This window comes from Anopheles ziemanni (assembly GCF_943734765.1).
Source record: "Anopheles ziemanni chromosome X unlocalized genomic scaffold, idAnoZiCoDA_A2_x.2 X_unloc_104, whole genome shotgun sequence".
NCBI classification, from domain to species: Eukaryota; Metazoa; Arthropoda; class Insecta; order Diptera; family Culicidae; genus Anopheles; species Anopheles ziemanni.
In genome coordinates, this window is record NW_026689713.1 from 42,501 (window position 1) to 50,356 (window position 7,856).

Genomic DNA, 7,856 nt, shown 5'->3' on the forward strand with positions numbered 1-7,856 from the left:
GACTGCCGAAGCAGCGTGGACCAGGGGAGGAACACACTTTTCATAGAAACGTAAGGCATCCATGACTGCCATAGTGCGTAAGCCGCCGCTGTGCGCGTAAACCCGTTCCCCGTAGGGAGGAGTCAAGCCGCCGCTTAGAGACGAAGTATGAAGTGTCCTCTTCCACATAGGGCAAGCTAGAATGAACTATCTTACCCAGGACCGCCGAAGCAGCGTGGACCAGGGGAGAACTGAACTTTATACTTCACACCACAGTATTGAGTAATGTGCCCTCTTCCACATAGGGCAAGCTGGAATGTTCCATTTTACCCAGGACGGCCGAAGCGGCGTGGACCAGTGGAGGACTACACAATCATGAGGTTTGATATCGACTTGTGTGTTTCAATAGGATACCGATGGTATGGTTTGAACCGATTTGATTTAGCCATTCTGAAGTCATCACTTGGTTGAAGCGCTGAACTAGGGAGGCATCGTTTACATATATATTGGTTTTCGCATGCTCTACTAGGTTAATGTCATGAGGTTGGCTATCGAGCATGCCCAAGTGATGACTTGATTGTGTGCTTGCTTGAATTCTTCACATTTCATACCATCGGTTAGTTGTCGAATCATTCCTCGATCATAACCTTCGTTCTTGGTTCATGTATGCTCTCTTCCACATAGGGCAAGCTAGAATTAACTATCTTACCCAGGACCGCCGAAGCAGCGTGGACCAGGGGAGAACTATACTTTGTCTTGTATGCCCTCTTCCACATAGGGCAAGCTAGAACTAACTATCTTACCCAGGACCGCCGAAGCAGCGTGGACCAGTGGAGGACTATACTTTGTTCATAACACCACAGTATTGAGTAATGTGCCCTCTTCCACATAGGGCAAGCTAGAATGAACTATCTTACCCAGGACCGCCGGAGCAGTGTGGACCAGTGGAGGACTACACAATCATGAGGTTTGATATCGACTTGTGTGTTTCAATAGGGTACCGATGGTATGTTTTGAACCGATTTGATTTAGCCATTCTGAAGTCATCACTTGGTTGAAGCGCTGAACTAGGGAGGGGCATCGTTTACATATATATTGGTTTTCGCATGCTCTACTAGGTTAATGTCATAGGGTTGGCTATCGAGCATGCCCAAGTGATGACTTGATTGTGTGCTTGCTTGAATTCTTCACATTTCATACCATCGGTTAGTTGTCGAATCATTCCTCGATCTAACCTTCGTTCTTGGTTCATGTATGCTCTCTTCCACATAGGGCAAGCTAGAATTAACTATCTTACCCAGGACCGCCGAAGCAGCGTGGACCAGGGGAGAACTATACTTTGTCTTGTATGCCCTCTTCCACATAGGGCAAGCTAGAACTAACTATCTTACCCAGGACCGCCGAAGCAGCGTGGACCAGTGGAGGACTATACTTTGTTCATTACACCACAGTATTAAGTATGGTGTCCTCTTCCACATAGGGCAAGCTAGAACTAACTATCTTACCCAGGACCGCCGAAGCAGTGTGGACCAGGGGAGGACTATACTTTATACTTCACACACTAGCCATACTGAAGTCATCACTTGGTTGAAGCGCTGAACTACGGCGGGGTAATCGTTTACAGGTTATAATCATATAGCTGCATGCTCATTAGTAGATAATGGAATATTGTATGGCAATATGAGCATGCCCAAGTGATGACTTTGTTTCAAGCTCAACAGGTAGGGTATTGAGTCCTCTTCCACATAGGGCAAGCTAGAATGAACTATCTTACCCAGGACCGCCGGAGCAGCGTGGACCAGTGGAGGACTCTATACTTTATACTTCACACCACAGTATTGAGTACGACTTGCATAAAGCCCCTAATGAGAACCACGAGGGCTCTCTCAATGTAGAACCACGAGGGCTCTAGTACCGATTCTCTCGGTACGGCTTGGTCCGTGTTCCTTTATGCTTGTACTCTAAGTATTAAGTATTGTGTCCTCTTCCACATAGGGCAAGCTAGAACTAACTATCTTACCCAGGACCGCCGAAGCAGTGTGGACCAGGGGAGGACTATACTTTATACTTCACACACTAGCCATACTGAAGTCATCACTTGGTGGGGGTGAACTACGGCGGTATCTATCGTTTTGGTTCGGTCTATATAGGGTCGCTTGCATGCTCATTCGAATATAATGTAATTGTGTATGGCAATATGAGCATGCCCAAGTGATGACTTTGTTTCAAGCTCAACAGGTAGGGTATTGAGTCCTCTTCCACATAGGGCAAGCTAGAATGAACTATCTTACCCAGGACCGCCGGAGCAGCGTGGACCAGTGGAGGACTCTATACTTTATACTTCACACCACAGTATTGAGTACTTCTTGCATAAAGCCCCTAATGAGAACCACGAGGGCTCTCTCAATGTAAGTTTTTCTTAGAATTTATGAAAAATCGACTAAGTCCGAGATGCCTTTAAGAAGGGATGCTGTATCAAGATGGGAGATGAAGAAGATCAAGATTCATCTCCATGCAGCATCCCATTCATCTCGCAGTATCCTAACATATGTTTTTCTAAGAATTTATGAAAAATCGACTAAGTCCGAGATGTCTTTAAGTAGGGATGCTGTATTAAGATGGGGGATGAAGAAGATCAAGATTCATCTCCATGCAGCATCCCATACATCTCGCAGCATCCTAACATATGTTTTTCTTAGAATTTATGAAAAATCGACTAAGTCCGAGATGCCTTTAAGTAGGGATGCTGTATTGAGATGGGAGATGAAGAAGATCAAGATTCATCTCCATGCAGCATCCCATTCATCTCGCAGCATCATAACATATGTTTTTCTTAGAATTTATGAAAAATCGACTAAGTCCGAGATGCCTTCAAGTAGGGATGCTGTATTAAGATGGGAGATGAAGAAGATCAAGATTCATCTCCATGCAGCATCCCATTCATCTCGCAGCATCCTAACATATGTTTTTCTTAGAATTTATGAAAAATCGACTAAGTCCGAGATGCCTTTAAGTAGGGATGCTGTATTAAGATGGGAGATGTAGAAGATCAAGATTCATCTCCGTGCAGCATCCCATTCATCTCCCAGCATCCTAACATATGATTTTTATGAATTTATGAAAAACCGACTAAGTCCGAGATGGCTTTAAGTAGGGATGCTGTATTGAGATGGGAGATGTAGGAGATCAAGATTCATCACCATGCAGCATCCCATTCATCTCCCAGCATCCTAACATATGAATTTCTTAGAATTTATGAAAAATCGACTAAGTCCGAGATGCATTTAAGTAGGGATGCTGTATTAAGATGGGAGATGAAGAAGATCAAGATTCATCTCCATGCAGCATCCCATTCATCTCCCAGCATCCTAACATATGAATTTCTTAGAATTTATGAAAAATCGACTAAGTCCGAGATGGCTTTAAGTAGGGATGCTGTATTAAGATCGGAGATGAAGAAGATCAAGATTCATCTCCATGCAGCATCCCATTCATCTCCCAGCATCCTAACATATGAATTTCTTAGAATTTATGAAAAATCGACTAAGTCCGAGATGGCTTTAAGTATTGATGCTGTATTAAGATGGGATATGTAGGAGATCAAGATTCATCTCCATGCAGCATCCCATTTATCTCCCAGCATCCTAACATATGAATTTCTTAGAATTTATGAAAAATCGACTTAGTCCGAGATGCCTTTAAGTAGGGATGCTGTATTAAGATGGGAGATGTAGGAGATCCAGATTCATCTCCATGCAGCATCCCATTCATCTCCCAGCATCCTAACATATGAATTTCTATGAATTTATGAAAAACCGACTAAGTCCGAGATGGCTTTAAGTAGGGATGCTGTATTGAGATGAGAGATGTAGGAGATCAAGATTCATCACCATGCAGCATCCCATTCATCTCCCAGCATCCTAACATATGAATTTCTTAGAATTTATGAAAAATCGACTAAGTCCGAGATGCATTTAAGTAGGGATGCTGTATTAAGATGGGAGATGAAGAAGATCAAGATTCATCTCCATGCAGCATCCCATTCATCTCCCAGCATCCTAACATATGAATTTCTTAGAATTTATGAAAAATCGACTAAGTCCGAGAAGCCTTTAAGTAGGGATGCTGTATTAAGATGGGAGATGAAGAAGATCAAGATTCATCTCCATGCAGCATCCCATTCATCTCCCAGCATCCTAACATATGAATTTCTTAGAATTTATGAAAAATCGACTAAGTCCGAGATGCCTTTAAGTAGGGATGCTGTATTAAGATGGGAGATGAAGAAGATCAAGATTCATCTCCATGCAGCATCCCATTCATCTCCCAGCATCCTAACATATGAATTTCTTAGAATTTATGAAAAATCGACTAAGTCCGAGATGGCTTTAAGTAGGGATGCTGTATTAAGATGGGAGATGTAGGAGATCAAGATGCATCTCCATGCAGCATCCCATTCATCTCCCAGCATCCTAACATATGAATTTATATGAATTTATGAAAAATCGACTAAGTCCGAGATGGCTTTAAGTAGGGATGCTGTATTAAGATGGGAGATGTAGGAGATCAAGATTCATCTCCATGCAGCATCCCATTCATCTCCCAGCATCCTAACATATGAATTTCTATGAATTTATGAAAAATCGACTAAGTCCGAGATGCCTTTAAGTAGGGATGCTGTATTGAGATGGGAGATGTAGGAGATCAAGATTCATCTCCATGCAGCATCCCATTCATCTCCCAGCATCCTAACATATGTTTTTCTTAGAATTTATGAAAAATCGACTAAGTCCGAGAAGCCTTTAAGTAGGGATGCTGTATTAAGATGGGAGATGAAGAAGATCAAGATTCATCTCCATGCAGCATCCCATTCATCTCGCAGCATCCTAACATATGTTTTTCTTAGAATTTATGAAAAATCGACTAAGTCCGAGATGCATTTAAGTAGGGATGCTGTATTAAGATGGGAGATGAAGTAGATCAAGATTCACCTCCATGCAGCATCCCATTCATCTCGCAGCATCCTAACATATGAATTTCTATGAATTTATGAAAAATCGACTAAGTCCGAGATGCCTTTAAGTAGGGATGCTGTATTGAGATGGGAGATGTAGGAGATCCAGATCCATCTCCATGCAGCATCCCATTCATCTCCCAGCATCCTAACATATGAATTTCTTAGAATTTATGAAAAATCGACTAAGTCCGAGATGCCTTCAAGTAGGGATGCTGTATTAAGATGGGAGATGAAGAAGATCAAGATTCATCTCCATAAAGCATCCCATTCATCTCCCAGCATCCTAACATATGAATTTCTTAGAATTTATGAAAAATCGACTAAGTCCGAGATGGCTTTAAGTAGGGATGCTGTATTAAGATGGGAGATGTAGGAGATCAAGATGCATCTCCATGCAGCATCCCATTCATCTCGCAGCATCCTAACATATGAATTTCTATGAATTTATGAAAAATCGACTAAGTCCGAGATGGCTTTAAGTAGGGATGCTGTATTGAGATGGGAGATGTAGGAGATCAAGATTCATCTCCATGCAGCATCTCATTCATCTCGCAGCATCCTAACATATGAATTTCTATGAATTCATGAAAAATCGACTAAGTCCGAGATGCCTTTAAGTAGGGATGCTGTATTGAGACGGGAGATGTAGGAGATCAATATTCATCTGCATGCAGCATCCCATTCATCTCGCAGCATCCTAACATATGAATTTCTTAGAATTTATGAAAAATCGACTAAGTCCGAGATGGCTTTAAGTAGGGATGCTGTATTAAGATGGGAGATGTAGGAAATCAAGATTCATCTCCATGCAGCATCCCATTCATCTCCCAGCATCCTAACATATGAATTTCTTAGAATTTATGAAAAATCGACTAAGTCCGAGATGCCCTTAAGTAGGGATGCTGTATTAAGATGGGAGATGGAGAAGATCAAGATTCATCTTCATGCAGCATCTCATTCATCTCGCAGCATCCTAACATATGTTTTTCTTAGAATTTATGAAAAATCGACTTAGTCCGAGATGCCTTTAAGAAGGGATGCTGTATTAAGATGGGAGATGAAGAAGATCAAGATTCAACTCCATGCAGCATCCCATTCATCTCGCAGCATCCTAACATATGAATTTCTTAGAATTTATGAAAAATCGACTTAGTCCGAGATGCCTTTAAGTAGGGATGCTGTATTAAGATGGGAGATGAAGAAGATCAAGATTCATCTCCGTGCAGCATCCCATTCATCTCCCAGCATCCTAACATATGTTTTTCTTAGAATTTATGAAAAATCGACTAAGTCCGAGATGCCTTTTAAGTAGGGATGCTGTATTAAGATGGGAGATGACGAAGATCAAGATTCATCTCCGTGCAGCATCCCATTCATCTCCCAGCATCCTAACATATGAATTTCTAAGAATTTATGAAAAATCGACTAAGTCCGAGATGCCTTTAAGTAGGGATGCTGTATTAAGATGGGAGATGAAGAAGATCAAGATTCATCTCCATGCAGCATCCCATTCATCTCCCAGCATCCTAACATATGAATTTCTATGAATTTATGAAAAATCGACTAAGTCCGAGATGCCTTTAAGTAGGGATGCTGTATTGAGATGAGAGATGTAGGAGATCAAGATTCATCTCCATGCAGCATCCCATTCATCTCGCAGCATCCTAACATATGAATTTCTATGAATTTATGAAAAATCGACTAAGTCCGAGATGGCTTTAAGTAGGGATGCTGTATTGAGATGGGAGATGTAGGAGATCAAGATTCATCTCCATGCAGCATCTCATTCATCTCGCAGCATCCTAACATATGAATTTCTATGAATTCATGAAAAATCGACTAAGTCCGAGATGCCTTTAAGTAGGGATGCTGTATTGAGACGGGAGATGTAGGAGATCAATATTCATCTGCATGCAGCATCCCATTCATCTCGCAGCATCCTAACATATGAATTTCTTAGAATTTATGAAAAATCGACTAAGTCCGAGATGGCTTTAAGTAGGGATGCTGTATTAAGATGGGAGATGTAGGAAATCAAGATTCATCTCCATGCAGCATCCCATTCATCTCCCAGCATCCTAACATATGAATTTCTTAGAATTTATGAAAAATCGACTAAGTCCGAGATGCCCTTAAGTAGGGATGCTGTATTAAGTTGGGAGATGAAGAAGATCAAGAATCATCTCCATGCAGCATCTAATTCATCTCCCAGCATCCTTACATATGTTTTTCTTAGAATTTATGAAAAATCGACTAAGTCCGAGATGCCTTTAAGTAGGGATGCTGTATTAAGTTGGGAGATGAAGAAGATCAAGATTCATCTCCATGCAGCATCCCATTCATCTCGCAGCATCCTTACATATGAATTTCTTAGAATATATGAAAAATCGACTAAGTCCGAGATGCCTTTAAGTAGGGATGCTGTATTGAAATGGGAGATGTAGAAGATCAAGATTCATCTCCATGCTGCATCCCATTCATCTCGCAGCATCCTAACATATGAATTTCTTAGAATTTATGAAAAATCGACTAAGTCTGAGATCCCTTCAAGTAGGGATGCTGTATTAAGATGGGAGATGTAGAAGATCTCCATGCAGCATCCCATTCATCTCGCAGCGTACTTACATATGAATTTCTTAGAATTTATGAAAAATCGACTAAGTCCGAGATGCCTTTAAGTAGGTATGCTGTATTGATATGGGAGATGAAGAAGATCAAGATTCATCTCCATGCAGCATCCCATTCATCTCCCAGCATCCTAAAATATGAATTTCTTAGAATTTATGAAAAATCGACTAAGTCCGAGATGCCTTTAAGTAGGGATGCTGTATTGAGATGGGAGATGAAGAAGATCAAGATT